Below are 18,096 nucleotides of genomic sequence, written 5' to 3'. Positions count from 1 at the left end.
TTATTAGAAAAAGATTAAATAGTTGTAATAAAAACCAACAAAGAATTATATATAAAAAGCATGCAAGTAAAATGACATATTCAAATTAGAAAAAAATAGTCCATACAGTGGTATGGCTTTAATTAACTTAACTTGGCTTCTTCAGGACCCAGACATATGACCAACAGTAGTTGGTCATATGTCTGACCAACAGTAGTTGAATCACCTATAAACATACTGTTAGTGACATATCATTTGTAGTACAATACTGCATTTTTAGACATAGAGGTATCACATATATTCCTACCAGTGGAACTCAGCAATAGGTCAATCAACCCAAACGCCTGGGGTGGGCATAGGAGCACACCAGGCTACATATTACATATATCCTGTAATGTGGTTTAATTCAAGTAGGTTTGGAGCATAATAGCCTGATACTCTTGGCCTGGATATATATATATCTTATATTTTGATTGATAATAAATATATATATATATATATATATATATATATATATATATATATATATATATATATATTGTTATAGGTAATTTAAGTACTATTGGTCATATGTCTGGGTCCTGAAGAAGCCAAGTTAATGGCAAAACGTTGATTGTACAGACAACACCATATCATACCACTGTTTGGACTATATTTTTCCAATTTGAATATGTTATTTTCCTTGCATGCTTTTTTATATATAATTCTTTGTTGGGTTTTATTACAACTTTTTAATTTTTTTTTTAATAAAAATTACTTTGATCTTACATGTCTCCTTTCTGTGGCTGATATAGTCCATCATTGTAGGATACTGGGGGGTCCCCCCTGGCTATTTCTATTTGCATAGGCGTGCGCACAGGGTGTGCCAGGTGTGCCTGGGCACACCCTAATGCCCAGGCACATCCAACACACCCCAGGGCTTTTTTGCTGCTAAAATGTGTATGTGTGAGAATTTTTTTTTTCTAAATGACACTGCTGCGAGTTAGACTATTTGTAATGGATGTGTACAACTCCTGTGGGAACTGCAGCCACTGGCTGCGGAGTAATCAGTCAGTCAGCCACATTTTCCGATGCTGACTCTGTAGTTCCGGCTACAGCATCCCTGTCAGCTGAATATCACTCCGCCGCCAGCTGTCAGAGATAAAGCCTGTAAACTCCAGAGAGCATCGGATAATTCCTGACTGCTTACTTTACAGCTGTGGCTGCAGTCCTTACAGGAGTCACCCACCATCCTATGCCCATCCTATGCCCTGTGTGCCAGAAGACAGCTTGATAATCTCCTCTCTGATACAGCATTTGGATGAAAACTGTCTCTCTCCTCCACGGGTTCCTATCTGGCTGAGTCGGGGCTTTCACAGCTCCAGTACAGGTGGGAGGAGCAGGAAGTGATCTCACAGTGCACCCTCCATCTCTTTCCTCCTGTCCAGCACACAGCACAGCTCTCCCTGGGGTTGATGGAAGAGCTCAGAGGACACATAGCAGCCTTTTACCTGTGAGACCTGTGAGTACTGACCTTCTCTGCCTTCCACTATACAATTCTATGCACTTTGCAGAACAGGTTTACTGAAAGAGAAAGTAACATTCTTGAACAGGTTAGGAATTCCTGGGACTTCTGAGGTGTTACATAAATGTATTCCACATACACATTATATCCTGTTAAAATGATTTTTTTAATAACATATAATATGTGTGTGTGTATGGAATACATCTATGTAGCACCTCTGAAGTCCCAGGAATTCCTAACCTATCAAAAACTCTTATCATAATAATACAGCCCAACTCCAGGACAGTAAAAAAGTCTATCCTTGCAGTGTGTGTGGGGGGAGGGGAGGGGGGGTAACCTCTTTCACTTACCTGACTCTAATGTCTCTTCCTTCACCCCAAAGCCATGACATCATCACATACCATACAGGGACATTAACCCTGTATGGTATGATAGGGAGGCTGGAGTGTGACCACAGCCAGTAACTTAAAGCGGAGCTCCACCTTAAAAAAAAAATATTAAAAGCCAGCAGCTACAAATACTGCAGCTGCTGACTTTTAATAAATGGACACTTGCCTGTCCAGGGCGCCCGCGATGTCGGCAGCAGATGACGAGCAATTGCTCGGTTTTCAGCTGCCCCCACCGCCATCCTTGGTCAGGGAATCAGGAAGTGAAGCGTTGCGGCTTTACTGTCGTCCTGCGCGTCTTCACTGGTCCCCATTGTGTTGTGGGAACTGTGTGTTTCCCAGACCACAACGGGGGGGGGGGGGGGGTCAGGCATCTGCAGCTAGCTATTCCCGAAAGTGGGTGCAGATACCTGTATTATACAGGTATCTGCACCCCCCTCCCCCCTGAAAGGTGCCAATTGTGGCACTGGAGGGGGGAGGAATCAGATGAGTGGAAGTTCCACTTTAGGGTGGAACTCCGCTTTAAGACCCCTTTCACACTAGGGTATTTTTCAGGCGTTTTAGTGCTAAAAATAGCGCCTGTAAAGTGCCTGAAAACTGCCTCCTCAGTGTGAAAGCCCGAGTGCTTTCACACAGGGGCAGTGTGCTTGCAGGACGTTAGGAAAGGTCCCGCAAGCAGCATCTTTGGGGTGGTGTGGTAGCGCTGTATACACTGCTTCTAAACCGCCCAATGCCCATTGGAATGAATTGGCAGCGCTGGCACAGCGCCTGCAAAGAGCTTTGGCAGCACCGCAACATGGCCGGTTTTAACCCTTCAGCCGCTAGCAGGAGTTATACCTCTATGCATTTATTATTTTTTAATAAAAAGTTGAACAAAGGCACTTAGTTAGGCAGGCACATAAATAGGTGGTTTTATGTACATATATGTGAGTATTTGTGTGTGTATATACAGTATATGTGTGTGTGTGTGTATATATATATATAGTATACATACGCATGTGTGTTTGAGTTTTGGGGTGCACACCCTAATGCAATAGGCTGCGCACGCCTATGTCTATTTGTTTTGTTACGTCTTTACACATATAAATGCATCTATACGCAAGCATTTTACTGATTATTAGACATGAACTTTTATCCTAGAAAACACATGTGCAATAAAATCAGTAAAAATTGTTATGGCCATGTGAACAAGGCCTTAGCCACTGTGCGGCCTGTAAACATTTTACTGATGTTATTACACGTGTTTTCTAGGAAAAAAAGTTTCTGTGTATTTCAATGCGTAAAAACATGTATGTGTACATAATTCTTTTTAAAAATACCTTATTTTCTCTCCTTGTTTAGACTTAACTTACGCTCTTACAAATGCAAATATATATATATTGATATGCGTAAGCACATAAAGCGCATGTTCTTAGATGCAGATTTTACAATTCAGTGTTACAGATCTATAAGTAGGTCATAAAACAATGAAAATATCAAAGTGCAAATATTTGTCACTCTAACAGTAGCACTGTGATATACAAACTTCCGTGTCCATCAAAGCAATCATGAATTAAAGTGAAATAGAAAAACATGAGATAAAATAAATAAAATCTAAAAATAAAAACAACAAGAATGACAAAAGAGTCCACCCAGTGTCACTTGTGCTGGTAAAATCCACCAAGTACTATTCTCTATGATCAACAGTGTTTCCAGTCTTTACTGTTTAGCAATATCTTCCAAACCGAAACAAACACCTCCTGTGTGCAGGTGATGCCTCTCCCAACATAAAATAACTCAACAGATGACTGTGTTGTCTCAGGGGGTCCTTGTGATGAAGTCAAACTGCCGAAAAACGTTGGGGCGTGGCTACACTGCGACCGAAGGACACGTTAGGGCCTGAATTAGCGGCATCAGGAAGTGGTGAGACAACACAGTCTATCTCAGAGCGAGATAAATCCTGACACTAATGTATAATGAGCACATTACCTGCTTTTAATGCGTGAGTGGTTTTTCAATTTTAAATAAACTGTTTGGCGTGGATACTGTACCATTGGAGGCATTCTTCTTTCTCTTATATGTCATCTGGCCATATAAACCTTGCGGAGGCATTCAGTAGCATCCATATGAGGAAAGAGCTCATGTACTGTTATAAAGCATGATTGCCAACCATGAGAGTGGGAGTCATATTCATCTGGTGAGTTATTTTCTGTTGGGAGAGGGATCACCTGCACACATGAGGAGGTGTTTGTTTCAGTTTGGAAGCTATCCCTGAACAGGGAAAACTGGAAACACTGTTGATCATAGAGAATAGCGCTTGGTGGATTTCACCAGCACAAGTGACACTGGGTGGACTCTTGTCATTATTGTTATTTTTAGATTTTATTTTTATTTATTTTATCTCATGTCATTTTATTTCACTTTAATTCATGATTGCTTTGATGGACACGGAAGTTTGTATATCGCACCGCTACTGTTAAGCTGTGTACACACGAGCGGAATGTCCGACAGAAAAAGTCAGATGGAAGCTTTTCATCGTCTATTCCGATCGTGTGTAGGCCTCATCTGATATTTCCAATGGAACCAATTCCTATCGGGAAAACCGATCGTCTGTATGCTGTTCTGACGGACAAAAAATGAGGCATGCTCTGAAGCAAGTACGAGGCAGAAGCTATTGGCTACTGGCTATTGAACTTCCTTTTTATAGTCCCGTCGTAAGTGTTGTACGTCACCGCGTTCTGGGCGGTCAGACTTTTGTTTGACGGTGTGTAGGCAAGACCGCTTGAATGGAATTCCGCCGGAGTTCCGTCGGAGAAACCTTCGGAGTTTATTCCGACAGCAAAACCGGTCCTGTGTACGCGGCATAAGTGACAAATATTTGCACTTTGATATTTTCATTGTTTTTGTTATTATTTAGGGTAGCAGCAGTGAACAGTAATTATTTCACGTCATACTGGAATATATAGATAAGTATTAGGATATACACACAAGGAGTCAATTAGACTCTCTATAGCGCAGAGTTTATTGTATTTTATAAGCAGATCACGTTTACGCACCTGTGTGAATGGTTCCTTAGAAAACAATGAAGCTGCATTCAAACCCGCAATTAAAAAAATGCTTGTATATACATTTTTATTAAGGCCATATGAATGAAGCCTTAGAGGGGTATCAAGTTGGTTGCTTTGATAAGAGAAGTGTTTGTATAGTTGTTCTTTTGATAAAAATAATAAAACATATTTAATTTTGCTTTTTCACTTCCTGTCCTCTTTCCCCGTTTTTGTGTTCTCTTTTTCTTATATATGCATATGCTGAGCGGATGAAATGCCATTCCACGTTAAATCCCAAGTTAGTCAATGAGAGCTGTCTTAATTAGCATTACTGAAGTCACTCAGACTTTAGAAAAGGTTCCTGTACTACTTCAAGGCATTTTCTATCCAACTTGTGCCCATAGACTTTAATGTAAGTTGCCTCCAAGTCGAATCCTCATCTATATTGATGTGATTTGGATCCGACATTACAGGAATATTACCCAGGCAGTGCATGGCATCTTCCTGTATGCTGTTATCTCTGCATACCTGCACAAGACAGAGTCACATCAAAGTAGTTCTCAAGTCGCAGTAAGTCACCTGGCAAAGTTGCACCGTAAGTCGCGCAACTTTCGGGTCGCAGTAATGGGAACGGAGCCTTAAGGCAATTTATGAAACACATTTTATTTTAAAAATACAAAAAGTATCAAATAATCCATTAATACCTTAAAGTGGAAGTAAACCCTTTTTTTTACTTGTACCTTAACAAGGCTTACCTGTAGGTAAAGTGAAGATTTCCTAAACTTGCATTGTTTAGGAGATATTCACACTGCATGCAGCTGGTGATGTCACTGGCACATGTGCTCTGAAGGAATGGCATACCTGTTCCATCCCTTCAGAGCTCCGTGCCGTGGTCCGTGACTCCCGTGCGCATCAGACACGAACCCAGAAGGAAGATCGGGTGAAGATGGAAGCCCTGTCAGCAGTGACAGCGCGCCGCTGGAGGGCTTCTTTCTAAGGTAAATATTTCATAATGTGCTACTAGCACATTATGCCATTGTCTTGCAGGGTTTAAAAAAAATAAAGTGTGGTTTACTACCATTTTAAGGTGCTGGAGATCCCAATGATAGGTACTGAATGGTGCTGTAAAATTTCCAGGGAAGGTGCTGTGTCAAGGGTAGGACACGTCCCTCCTATACTATATATGCCCCTTAATTGGCCGCACCTGGCCTCATTAGATGCCTATTCAAGGCATCCTGAAGGCTGCGAGCTGGCCACTGCCAATTCCAATCCAAAGAAACGGAAGGGTGTAATGCACTGTCATGGCAAATGGCAAGGGAGTTTGGGCCTCTGAACTCATGAATGGAGATTGGAGAAGTACTGCATTTAACTGGTCTGTTTATGTATTACTCTACTATATATATATTTGATTGTTATTGATATTAATATATTGTATGCTCTGTTATTCCAGTGTATTGACCAATTTCCCCCTTTTCTCTATGCTGCAGAGGAAGGGGAATCATCCATCCAAGAAATGTGTTGAGCTAGACCACATTCCACTGCACCCGCAACTGCAAAAGCTGTGAACAATATGTATGGAAAGGCCTGTATTTAGCGACTTAAGCGGGCGTGGAATAATACATTTTGCACCATTTAATATAAAATATATTTTTAAGATAAAAGGTGTTTCATAAAGTGCTTTTAAAGTCCTCCACTTTGTACACATGCTTTTTGTAACTAGATTTAGCTGGATGTGGCACTTTTATTTGGGCCAGGCTACACAATTCTTGGTTAAAGTTCTTCAGGATACACACATTCATTAACTGCAACTTACATACAATCTGAATAAATGATAAATTCACATAAAACAGATGCAGTACTAACTAAATCAGAACATGATATTAGGCTGGGCTGGGAAGAGCAGGGGTTAAAGCTTGAGATAATGATTTTGACCTGATATTAAACTAACATCCTTCATTGTTCTCTGAAGAATGTTGGAGTGTTTTGGTAAATTGTATGGGGGCTTTTAGCTCAGCTTTGGCAAAAATCCCTATTCCAATTTACATCTTATCCTGTGATATGGGATGAGTAAGGTCATTCATTTGTTCTGGAAGCCCTGACAAGAACAGGTAGAACACTGGCTGTCTTATCGGCTTACGTTCTTAACAACTTAACACAGCTCAGCTTCGTCTTGCATTCATAGTGTTTAAACTGAGCCAGCATAACTCCTCTATTGATGAAACTATCACTGCGTCTCAGCGTGTCATATCTTTGTTTTCAGTGGAATAAATGGGAGATCTATGCTTTTATCATAAGTATTGCATTTCAACCAACAGCCCGTGTCTACCTTGCCTTCCATGGTGACACAACCCAGCACACAGTTGCAATTTTATAAATCATTTCAATAAAGCAAAAGTGGTTCTTGGAACACCGCTTACTGAACAAAATGTCATACTTCCTAACATTAAACACTAAACTGATTTTAAGCAAAAGACAAACCCCTGCCACACCTCCAGCCATGCAGACTATGAAGAATTCATTTGTATATAAAACATTTTCATACATTAACAAGTGGCTACAAATATCAACATCAGCAAAAAAAGTTTCCAAAAAATACAATTACTTTTTCACAACTGATCAAAGAATGTGGGGGTGGGGGTAAGGGGTTTTTCTCCTATTTTGTCCTTTTTATGAGATTTGCCCACTTATTTATCTTATTGTTCTTCTACTTTTTCACAACTGTTTAATACTAGCATCAGTTAGAGGTCCTAAATGATGTACATAACTTTTAGTAGTTAAACAATATATTATTGATACAGATCTATACATCAGATCTAAAAGAGGGACAATTATGGAGGAAAGTGGGCCTAGGGATTTGGTTCTAAAGAAGGGACAGCTATTTGGGTATTACTGGAATATGGCTTAAAACTCCACCACAGCTTCCTATTATTTCAGCTACTATTTTCACTGCTGCATTTATAGTCATGAAATATATTGACTTCTGTGTACTTAAAACGGCGCTCCACCCAAAAGGGGAAGCTCTGCTTGTCTGCCTCCACCCTCCCTCCGCTGCCACATTAGGGCATCTTTTGGGTGAGAGCTGGTTTTGACAGGTACTCGCTCCCACTTCCGGCTAAGTTTGCTGCGGTGAAGTGAGCCAGAAGTTCAGCCCCCTATTCCTTCCCCTGCAGCTGGCCCATTCACAAAGCACATGCGCACCAGGAAACGAGCTGTGAAGCCGCAAGGCTTCACCGCCTGTTTCCCTGAGCCCAGATGGCGGCGCTAGCACCTGAAAGCTGATTCAAGATTGGGTTAAGGTGAGAACACCACTGGATGCCTGGACAGGTAAGTGCCCTAATAGTAAAAGTCAGCAGCTACAGTTCGTAGCTGCTGACTTTTAATTTTTGGAGGGGGGCAGAACTTCACTTTAAAGTGGTTATAAACCTTCACATATACCCAGTGAAATGACTGGCCTCAGGCAATACACAGAGATTAAACAAATCCTCCTATATAAGTTGTACCTGCTTATCTGCAGTAATTTGTCCACTACAGCCCTTTAAAGTGCACAATTTATAAGGCTTGGCTGAGAGTTCAGAGAAAAGGGGAAGATATCGGAAGTTACACTCTGCAGAGCTCAGCAGGAGAACTCAGAGAGCTGATTGGAGGGAAGGGACACACCCCCTCCACACAGCACACAGGAAGAGAGCTGAGACTGTCAATCAGCTTAGGGTCTGTCCCCTGTCACCTTATTTTTTTTTTGGTGTCAGGAAAACTTGTCAGAAGTGATTCATGCTGATAGCAGAGGAAGGAAGCAGCAGAAAGAAATGACACTTAGAGCTCTTAATTGAGACAGGTACACACTATAGAGGGAAATGCTTTGTTCATATTTCATGTATAAGGTTTATAACCACTTTAATTAAAAAAAGTGCACCACTGTCTCAATAATATAACATCTCATATACACACAAATTAATCAGATAAAGTAGCATTAAAGGAGAAGTCCAGCATGAGCTAGTTTGGCTGGGCTTCTCCTATGGGTCACAGGAGTGCACCTCGTTTTGCACTCCTGTGACCCATTTTCAGCAGAGATCTGTCTGAAGTCCGGAATCAGTCCAGGCGCCGCGTCATCACGACAATAAAGTCTGGATCCGCCAGGTGCCTGGACTGATGCCTGTCTCAGCCTCTCAGCGAGCCTCTGAGAGACTGAGATGGCAACTCCCCGCCCCTCCACAGCTCAGCGCTCCAGTGAACATGGAGGAGCAGAGAGGAGAGCTGCTGATTGACAGTCACTTGAATAAACAAATCAATGGCTTATGATAAAGGAGGGTCAGTAAATTCAAATAAAGCACAATGACTTTGGTGAGGCTGCTCTCAAAACACAAGCTTGGAACCCTTTGACTGAGGGACCCAAAGTTTGGTAACCATTTGTACAAAGTCCAATGAAAGCACCAAACCTGTGAACTTAAAGTTTGAAATATTGGTGTTCATTTAATGACAATATAAAACATCCAATACGTTTGGGGTTCAGAGAGCCCAAAGGAAGGGGGAGATCCGTAAGCCCACAAAACACCTCTGTTTCTTTTTATTGTTTTGTTGAATGAACACCAGAATTAAAAGCTTTTGGACTTTCCATTCATTAGTTTGATTCATTCATTGGACGTAATATAAGCAGTTTTGAATCAGTGCCTCCCTAGTAGCACGTGCTACCATTTAGAGCCATACTATTACCCCACAATCTATATCAACACAAATAAGATTTCAGTTATTTAAGTGAGAATGGCCACTGCATGCCCTTTTTATTGCCATACTGCTATGATATGCAATACCCCCACCCCCCAGCAACCAACCAATTTAACTTACTGGAAGCCTGGTGTGGTCAGATTAGTGAAACGTTCTCCCAAAAATTGCTGTGGCTTCCTTTCCAGAATATTGGCAAATGTTCAAGAGATATTTCTGTCCTGAAATAATTTCCCTAAATTATGTAAAAGTTCACAATTAAGGAAACCCGTCTTTACAACCTCTGTCAATTCTACCAAATAGTCAGACATCTTCAATAAATCACAAAAAAACTATAGAATTCAAATGGCCACAATCAGTTAATGAAAGCTTTCTGTAAATGGCTTTAAACTCTCAAACCCATTGAATCATACGATAAATGGCTTACATCTACAGCAAAATGTATTTAATGCATATTCTGTCTAACTGTATAACTTGTTCTATTATTCTTAAGTCTAAAGAATGTTTTAAAGTATACGCTATTTATATTTTTTTACGTATTTCCCATGCACAGACAATATTCAGAATAAGCCATTAGCAAATGGTAAGTACCGGTAATATCTATAGCTACTTATCTTTATTTTGCTACAAACGCTGCTTCTTTGCCGTGAAAAATAGCCACCAAAAGGTACCGATGTTGGTTTATTTTCTGGAGGCGTCCCTGATGGGCAGTAAGGAGAGTATAATTTAGAGAATATCTGCTGAAAAGTACACATTTGTTGATAACTGTAAAACCACCTGCTAAATATAATGGTACTTAGCTCTGCTAAATATTTCACAGTAAGTATCAATAAGCTTCACTGCCAAAAAGAGCTGTAAGTCATTATAAAATATAAACCAATGCATTTCATAATTCTTCACAGCTAAAGAGCAAATTGGCCTCCCGGCTTTATTGTGTGCTCCCTAGAGTGGTCTGCCTTGCATTGTCTGTGTATATCACAGTATGGATGAAGTCCGCAGTGGGCTTTCTTGCCTCTACTTTATTCGATGTATTGCCTCTCTATTCTTTAGACTATTATTATGCAGCAAGAAATCACAAAGTGCCCAGCCACTTCCTAAAGGTGTTTTTTTCCTATCATGTAAAACTAGATAAACCGTACCATTTCACAGCTTTGTGGAAACACACTTTACATTAAAACATTTCTTTTATAAGGCCTGAAAGTTACTTCTGTATATATTTCTTGCAATCAGCACATTCAGGTTTGTGAGCAGTGCAGTGGCTAACACTACTGACTCACAGTGCTGGGATTCTGTGTTTGACATTCACCAGGAAATTACCTACATACAGTTTTTTTGGATTGTCTGAGTTTGCTTTTGGTTCTCTGCTTTCATTTTGAAAAACCAAGCACTTAGTGTAGCTAGTAGTAGTTAGTTCAATTTAACTAGACATTTCATAATCCTTTCAAGTTTTTCCCTTAGTTCTAAATCTAATCAACCCATTTGAACTGAGGAAGCTACTTGGATGAGTAGTGAAAGGTCTTTAACATTAGAGAACAAATCTACGTAACTATAACTATTAAGTAACTATAACTATTAAAGTGGACCTTGCAGTCCACAGCCACTAACTCCTATAGTGTCCCCCACCAAACTATTCTAAATCGCTAGGCAAAAAAACAAATACAATTACAAAAAAAACATAAAATATTTACCTTAGACCTGGGCTTTCTGATATCACTTAGAGCTGCCATGGGATCCTGAAAAAGCTCCTACACTGTGCAGAAATAAATTCTGTTGGATTCCTCAGCTTTCCCAGGACATCGCGGGAATGCTGAGTGTCTGCTTTAAAACCTTCGCAAATACTTAATGGTACTACCTAGTTTAACTGGCTTGTACCTCAACTGTGCCTAATACATGGATATAAGAAAGTGCCAATGAGGCATGCTTAGCCTGATCCTGCACCAATTTAAGCACTGCCTAAAATGATTAGGCAAGGATCACATTGTACTTCTAACCTTCACAGGCAACTCTTTTCTCGCTAGGAGATTTTATAACTTTCTAGTGAATATATGAGTGACTTTATACATTAAAAAAGGTTAATGTGTTTTTAAATTGCAGTTAACATTTGTACATTGTACAAACTAGATTTAGATTTTATATGCTAGAAAACAATATTTGTATAGACATCCTCATTGCTTAGAAGCCCTGCTGAGCATATAAACCGGTTCAGGAACATTCCTGCAACTTTTTGTACGGGTATTTTAAGTCAACAGAGATGTAATTACATAAAAGCAGAAGACAATGATTTTATGCAGGTCGTGGAGCTCTAAGTCACTGAACCCTGCTTATCAAACCGAAAAACCTTTACTACATTTTGAACAACAGCACATCCACTTACTGGTAAAAAGTCATAAAAGGGTAGACCTTATTGTGTTAGTAGACGGGGCTTCATCTACTTGGGAAATTTGAGGTATAGTATTATATCTGTATAAATGTAATGGTTTGATAACAAGGTATGTTGCTTGGAATGGTACAATCTACCTAGTGCTATAAGAAATTTAGGTTGCAAAAAAAAAATATATATATATTACAACCTGGGAAAGAGTAGTGGTTTGCAAAACCCTCTGAAAGAATCCCCAAACTACGGCCCTCCAGCTGTTGTGGATCTACACGTCACATGAGGCATTGTAAAACTCCGACATTACATTCACAGACATGTCTAGGCATGATGGGAATTGTAGTTCCTGAACAACTGAAGGGCCATAGTTTGGAAACCCCTGATCTACAGCAAACAAAGAACTCAGACTACCTTAGCATTCCATTCTCACCATGACTGGTGCCATGGTTAGAACAAGCCGTTTCTCTTTGCCTTGTATAATTAAATAGGCTCTTTTGTCCCCCTAGAATCAGGGGTCCCATTCCAGCACTACAACTCTAATTTCTTCCTGTTATTCTCAATGCTACAAAACAACAAATGTATACCAATCTGACCACAACCTCTACCCCTTGCAACTAACAAGCCACATTGCCTTCCACTCCCACTGTGTAATGAATGTTTTATCTTCCTTGAAACCGTGAATTCAAGCATGAACTGCACAAAGTACTGCTTCTATTCTTCTCCATAAGTCACTGCAATGACATATTAGCTAATTAATGTCAACTGTTAGCAAATTAATTAGACATACACTTTCATAACCATTGCAAATATTTTTTAAGATAACTACACTGACTTTTTTGTCTGACACTACCTCAGATAAAACAAGACTAATGAACACAGTGAATATCCATGTTAATTAGAGCTTCACAAATTATGACACTGGAAAACGAGACTGAAATATATTTGGCTTTAGTTTTGGCCTTAAGGTCTGTCAGAAGGTTAAAATACTGCAGCTTAATAAAAATACAACTTTGATACAGCCATAGCTAGTATGTGAAAACTAATATTGTATCACAGCTTTAAAGAATCTCATTTCCATAAGGTGCTTATGTTTTCAGAACTCTGCAGGAAAAGAAAAACGGAGCAAATGAAGTGCTTGTTATAACATCCTTACAACATAGCAGAATGGCAAGCAAACATATACACAGATAAAATACACTCACGGGCCATGTTATTAGGTACACCATGTTCAATTGCTTGGTAACACATATTGCTAATCAGCCAATCACATGGCAGCAACTCAATACATTTAGGCATCTAGACATGGTGAACACGACTTGCTGAAGTTCAAACCCATCCTCAGAATAGGGAAGAAAGCGTATTTAAGTTATTTTGAGCGTGGCATGGTTGTTGGCGTCAGACGGGCTGGTCTGAGTATTTCAAAAATTGCTGATCTACTGGGGTTTTCATGCATAACTATCGCTAGGGTTTACAGAGAATGGTCTGAAAAAGAGAAAAAAGTCAGTGAACAGCAGTTGTGTGGATACAAATGCCTTGTTGAGGTCAGAGGAGGATGGGCAGACTGGTTTGAGATGATAGAAAGGCAACAACAACTTCAATATTCATTTGTTTCAACCAAGGTATGCAGAATACCATCTCTGAATGCACAGCACACCTTGAAGAAGATGGGCTACTGCAGCAGAAGAACACACTGGGTGCCACTCCTGTCAGCTAAAAACAGAAAACTGAGGCTACAGTTCGCAAGGGCCCACCAAAATTGGACAATAAAAGATTGGAAAAAACGTTGCCTGGTCTGATGAGTCCCATTTTCAGCTGCGACATTCAGATGGTAGGGTCAGATTTTGTCATAAACAACATGAAAGCATGGATCCATCCTGCCTTGTATCAACAGTTCAGGCTGGTGGTGGTGTAATGGTGTGGGGGATATTTACTTGGCACACTTTGGGCCCCTTAGTACCAATTGAGCATCGTTTAAACGCCACAACCTATCTGAGTATTGTTGCTGACCATGTCCATTCCTTTATGACTACAGTGTACCCATCTTCTGATGGCTACTTCCAGCAGGATAATGCACCATGTCACAAAGCTCAAATCATCTCACCACTGGTTTCTTGAAGATGACAATGAGTTCACTGTACTCCAATGGCCTCCACAGTCATCAGATCTCAATCCAGTAGAGAACCTTTGGGATTAAGTGGAACAGGAGATTAGCATCATGGATGTGCAGCCGACAAATCTGCAGCAACTTCATGATGCTATCATGTCAATATGGACCAACATCTCTGAGGAATGTTTCCAACACCTTGTTGAATCTATGCCATGAAGAATTAAGGCAGTTCTGAAGGCAAAAGGGGGTCCAACCCGGTACTAGCAAGGTGTACCTAATAAAGTGGCCGGTGAGTGTATATATACTTGAACTGTTTTATCTTCCAATTCTGCTCAGCGAGTCTTGTGGTTCATATACTGTACCTATGCCACATTAAATAGCAAAACATGTGGGAAAAGCAACATTGGTGCAAGTCTTATGATTCCAGGTGGCTAATAAAGCCAGACAATTCTAAGATCTGGCTGTACCAGGGTGAATTTGATTTAAATCAAATCGATTTAAATCATGATTTGAATCACTAGTAAAAAGGCTTCATTTAAATAAACTCAATCAAAATCATAATTTCTAAAGAGCAACTGTCATCTCTGTCCAGCAGTGGCTCCTCCTCTGACCCGCTGTTGACTCACTGACAGTCCCATTCACTTTAATGAAACGGCCGGTGATGCGGCAGTGACACAACAAGGCGAGGGACGTGGCGGCAGCAGATGAGTGGCCGGTGGGCACGATGACCGCCGGGCACCCACGATTGCTTGTGACAGAGCGAGAACCGGGATCTGTGTGTGTAAACACACAAATCCCAGTTCTTTCAGGGGAGAGGAGACAGATTGTGTCTTCCTACTAAGTAGGAACAACGATCTCTCTCCTAGTCTAGTCAGCCACATTCCCCCCTCAGGGAACACAGTTAACCCCTTGATCGTCCCCTAGTGTTAACCCCTTCCCTGCTAGTGACATTTATACAGTAATCAGTGGCTATTTTTAGCTCTGTATAAATGTCCCAAAAAAGTGTCAAAGGTGTCTGATGTGTTTGTCGCAATGTTGCAGTCCCGATAAAAAGTGCAGATCACCGCCATTGCTAGTAAAAAAAATAATAATAATAAAAATGCCATAAATCTATCCCCTATTTTGTAGACGCTATACATTTTTGCGCAAACCAATCAATATACGCTTATTGCGATTTTTGTTTTACCAAAAATATGTAGAAGAATACATATCGGCCTAAACTGATGAAGAAATTTTAATTTTTAATTTTTGGGGGATATTTATTATAGCAAAAAGTAGAAAATATTGTGTTTTTTCAAAATTGTCGCTCTTTTTTTGTTTATAGCGCAAAAAATAAAAACTGCAGAGGTGATCAAATACCACCAAAAGAAAGCTCTATTCGTGGGGAAAAAAGAACATAAATTTAGCTTGGGTACAACATCGCCGAAGTGGTTAATACTTGCAAACAAAATTAAGGTTTCCTATTTAGACTAATAAGCTGTCAGGTTAGTAAAAGAGCGATATCAGAACCGGTTTTAGGTTAATCCAGGCATGTACTGGCCATCGGGACTACCGGGAGTCTCCCGGTGGGCCAATGGCTCAGTGGTTCGGTTTCAGTGACAGCCAGTGGCGTCGCTAGGGGGTGGCCCATAGCCCCAAGTCCCAGGGGTCCCCCTACACAGGGCCGCGGTCTCTGCAGCCGTGCGGCTGAGTGCGGGCAGGCAACAAGCGAGAGCTGCGCGGGTGAGAAAGCAGAGAGACATCTCTCACCACCCGCCTTGCATCACCGCTGTTCTGCCCTCACTGTGCAGCCGTGAGAATGTTCAGCCGTGGGTATGTTCGGCATGTTCAGGCGCGAGTCGCCGGACCTTCAGCACACATGCACCGCTAACGTCAGTGGCTGCATGAAGGGTGAATATCTCCTAAACCGTGCTTTAAATAAAAGTTAAAAAAAATCTAATTTAAATCAAAAAAATTTAATTTTTTAAGATTAAAAAAAAAAATGCATTCATTTTTATCCACCCTGGGCTGTACACAGGACCACAGGGGCAGCATCAGTCTTTCAGTCACACGTGAAGACAAATAAAAGGAAAAAAGGGAGCCAAAATGTGAATTGAAGCCCACACCACTGCCAAAAGATCCAGATACAACTTTACTTCAGAAAGGGTCAAGTGGAAAATGGAAAGAGTATTCAATGCATTTTGGGGGTCCAAAAACACCCCCTCATCGGGGCTTGGGATAGAAAACAATGTATATGGACTAGACGTCAACTGGGCTTTTAATGGTATTTCTTCCAATGTGACTGTCTGCACAGATTTCATAAGCAGCTGGTTTGGTAGTTAGTACTTAGCCCATAAACACTGTTTTATACCTCAAGCCCTGATGAGAGGGTGGTTTTTGGATCCCCTGCCCCCAAAACATGTTGACTAATCTTGATTGTCCCCCTGATCTTTACTGTAATAAAGTCATATCTGGACCTTTTTGCAGTGGTGTCACACTTCAATTCATATTTTTGATACAATACGCTGCAAGTCAAGGAAACTGCTGATATCCTCTGGGGTGTAGAAGTTCATTGCATGGGAACCAGATCACCCACATCAACATCATTACATTAAAACAGAATTAAAGCAAAACAATTAAAAACCACTGAAAAGTTGAGTTTTTATGACAGAAGAGTCAGAAGAGACTAGCTGTCTCCCTGCCTTTCAGCAGTTCATGTACACTGAGTCGCGCATGGACAGCTCAGAGTACATTTACGGGACCAGCTAGTCAAGCGGCCAGAGAGAACCTGGATGGAAGACCAGGAGAAAAGGACCACCTGGAAAGCTGACAGTGCAGCACTGAGGACATCGTTTGGCAAGTAAGTCTGTCATAATGTGCTAATATGCTGTGCATACTAGCACATTATATCATAAACCTCCTGGGGACCCATTTAAAAAAGATAAATTATTCTGCTTTAAGATTGCAAAGCAATATCAATTATATAGCCTTGTCGGTCAAGCAATGCCTTTCCACTTTCCTTAATTATCGGGAAAAAAGCAATGGAGCTCTGCCAGTTTTGTCCAGGTATACATAAACGCTGCAATAAGACGGTTCATTCCTTCAAAAATGTTATAAATGATCCGGTTTAAACTACCGCACCTGAAGGTTTTTGACCTGTTCTGATGACGACAAAGGATGACTTCTAGCCCTTATTAAAAACTCTATTATGACACCCACACGTTACTTGCACTCAGCTGATGCACATCTGGTGACTGGCAACATTTCCCTATTAATAGGGCTGAGCGCTTGTGCTTTTAATCCTTTACTCTTAATCTTAATGCACTTAGCCAGGAAAATGACAACCTTATTTCCTAGTGAAAGTTTGCACTAAGGGGTTGATTTACTAAAGGCCAATAGACTGTGCACCTTGGAAAGGGCAATTGCACTCTGCAAGTGCAGCTGCTCCAGAGTTTAGTAAATGAGGTAAAGCTTCACTTTGCAAAGAATACCCAATCACATGCAAGGAAAATAAAAAAACAGCATTTTTGCTTGCACATGATTGGTTGATGAAAGTCAGCAGAGCTTCTGCTCATTTACTAAGCTCTGGAGCAACTGCTCTTGCAGTGTGCAACTGCACTTTCCAAAGTGCACAGTCTTTTTGCCTTTAGTAAATCAACCCCTATGTGTCATCTTCACCACTGCAGCCTGCTTATTGGACAATAAATGAGGATCATAAAGCTGCCCCTTCATTGTGCAATAAGCATGTACATGCCCCCAGAAGGTGTAAGGCTGAGCAATGTAACAGTAGAGTCATCTTCTTGGCTAAACAAAATACCAAATCCTAAATTCTAAAAGTCTTCAATAATGTTTTCATTATTTTCTCATATGTAAAACTGAAATTTTGTAACAACTTTCTAAGTGCTGCACACAGGTGAACAATCTTCTGGACATGGCTCTTTGCTTAGCAACTTCAACCTGACTATATGCTACGTAATATGTAGCATCAGAGAGGGTATCAATGTATGATTTTATAGCACCAATAT

At 40.6% G+C, this 18,096-nt stretch overlaps 1 protein-coding gene across 10 annotated transcripts in view; it reads right to left on the bottom strand.

Moving 5' to 3' along the window:
* Positions 1-18,096, bottom strand: part of RARB (retinoic acid receptor beta) — a 1,235,115-nt gene that overhangs the window by 167,910 nt on the left and 1,049,109 nt on the right. The window contains exons 1-3 of one of the 10 annotated variants that reach the window (XM_073630260.1): positions 11,300-11,424; positions 10,203-10,311; positions 9,735-9,846 (exon numbers count right to left, since the gene is read on the bottom strand). The exons of 7 other annotated variants lie outside the window; for them this stretch is intronic. The gene's annotated coding sequence lies outside the window, so the exon portion shown is untranslated. Of the gene's footprint in view, positions 1-9,734; positions 9,847-10,202; positions 10,312-11,299; positions 11,425-18,096 lie in introns of those variants that run through there. 2 more of the 10 variants (XM_073630258.1, XM_073630259.1) reach the window with 2 other exon arrangements.

The sequence above is a fragment of the Aquarana catesbeiana genome, linkage group LG05 (genome assembly GCF_042186555.1).
Source record: "Aquarana catesbeiana isolate 2022-GZ linkage group LG05, ASM4218655v1, whole genome shotgun sequence".
Classification (NCBI taxonomy): domain Eukaryota; kingdom Metazoa; phylum Chordata; class Amphibia; order Anura; family Ranidae; genus Aquarana; species Aquarana catesbeiana.
This window is presented reverse-complemented; position numbering and strand designations above follow the sequence as displayed.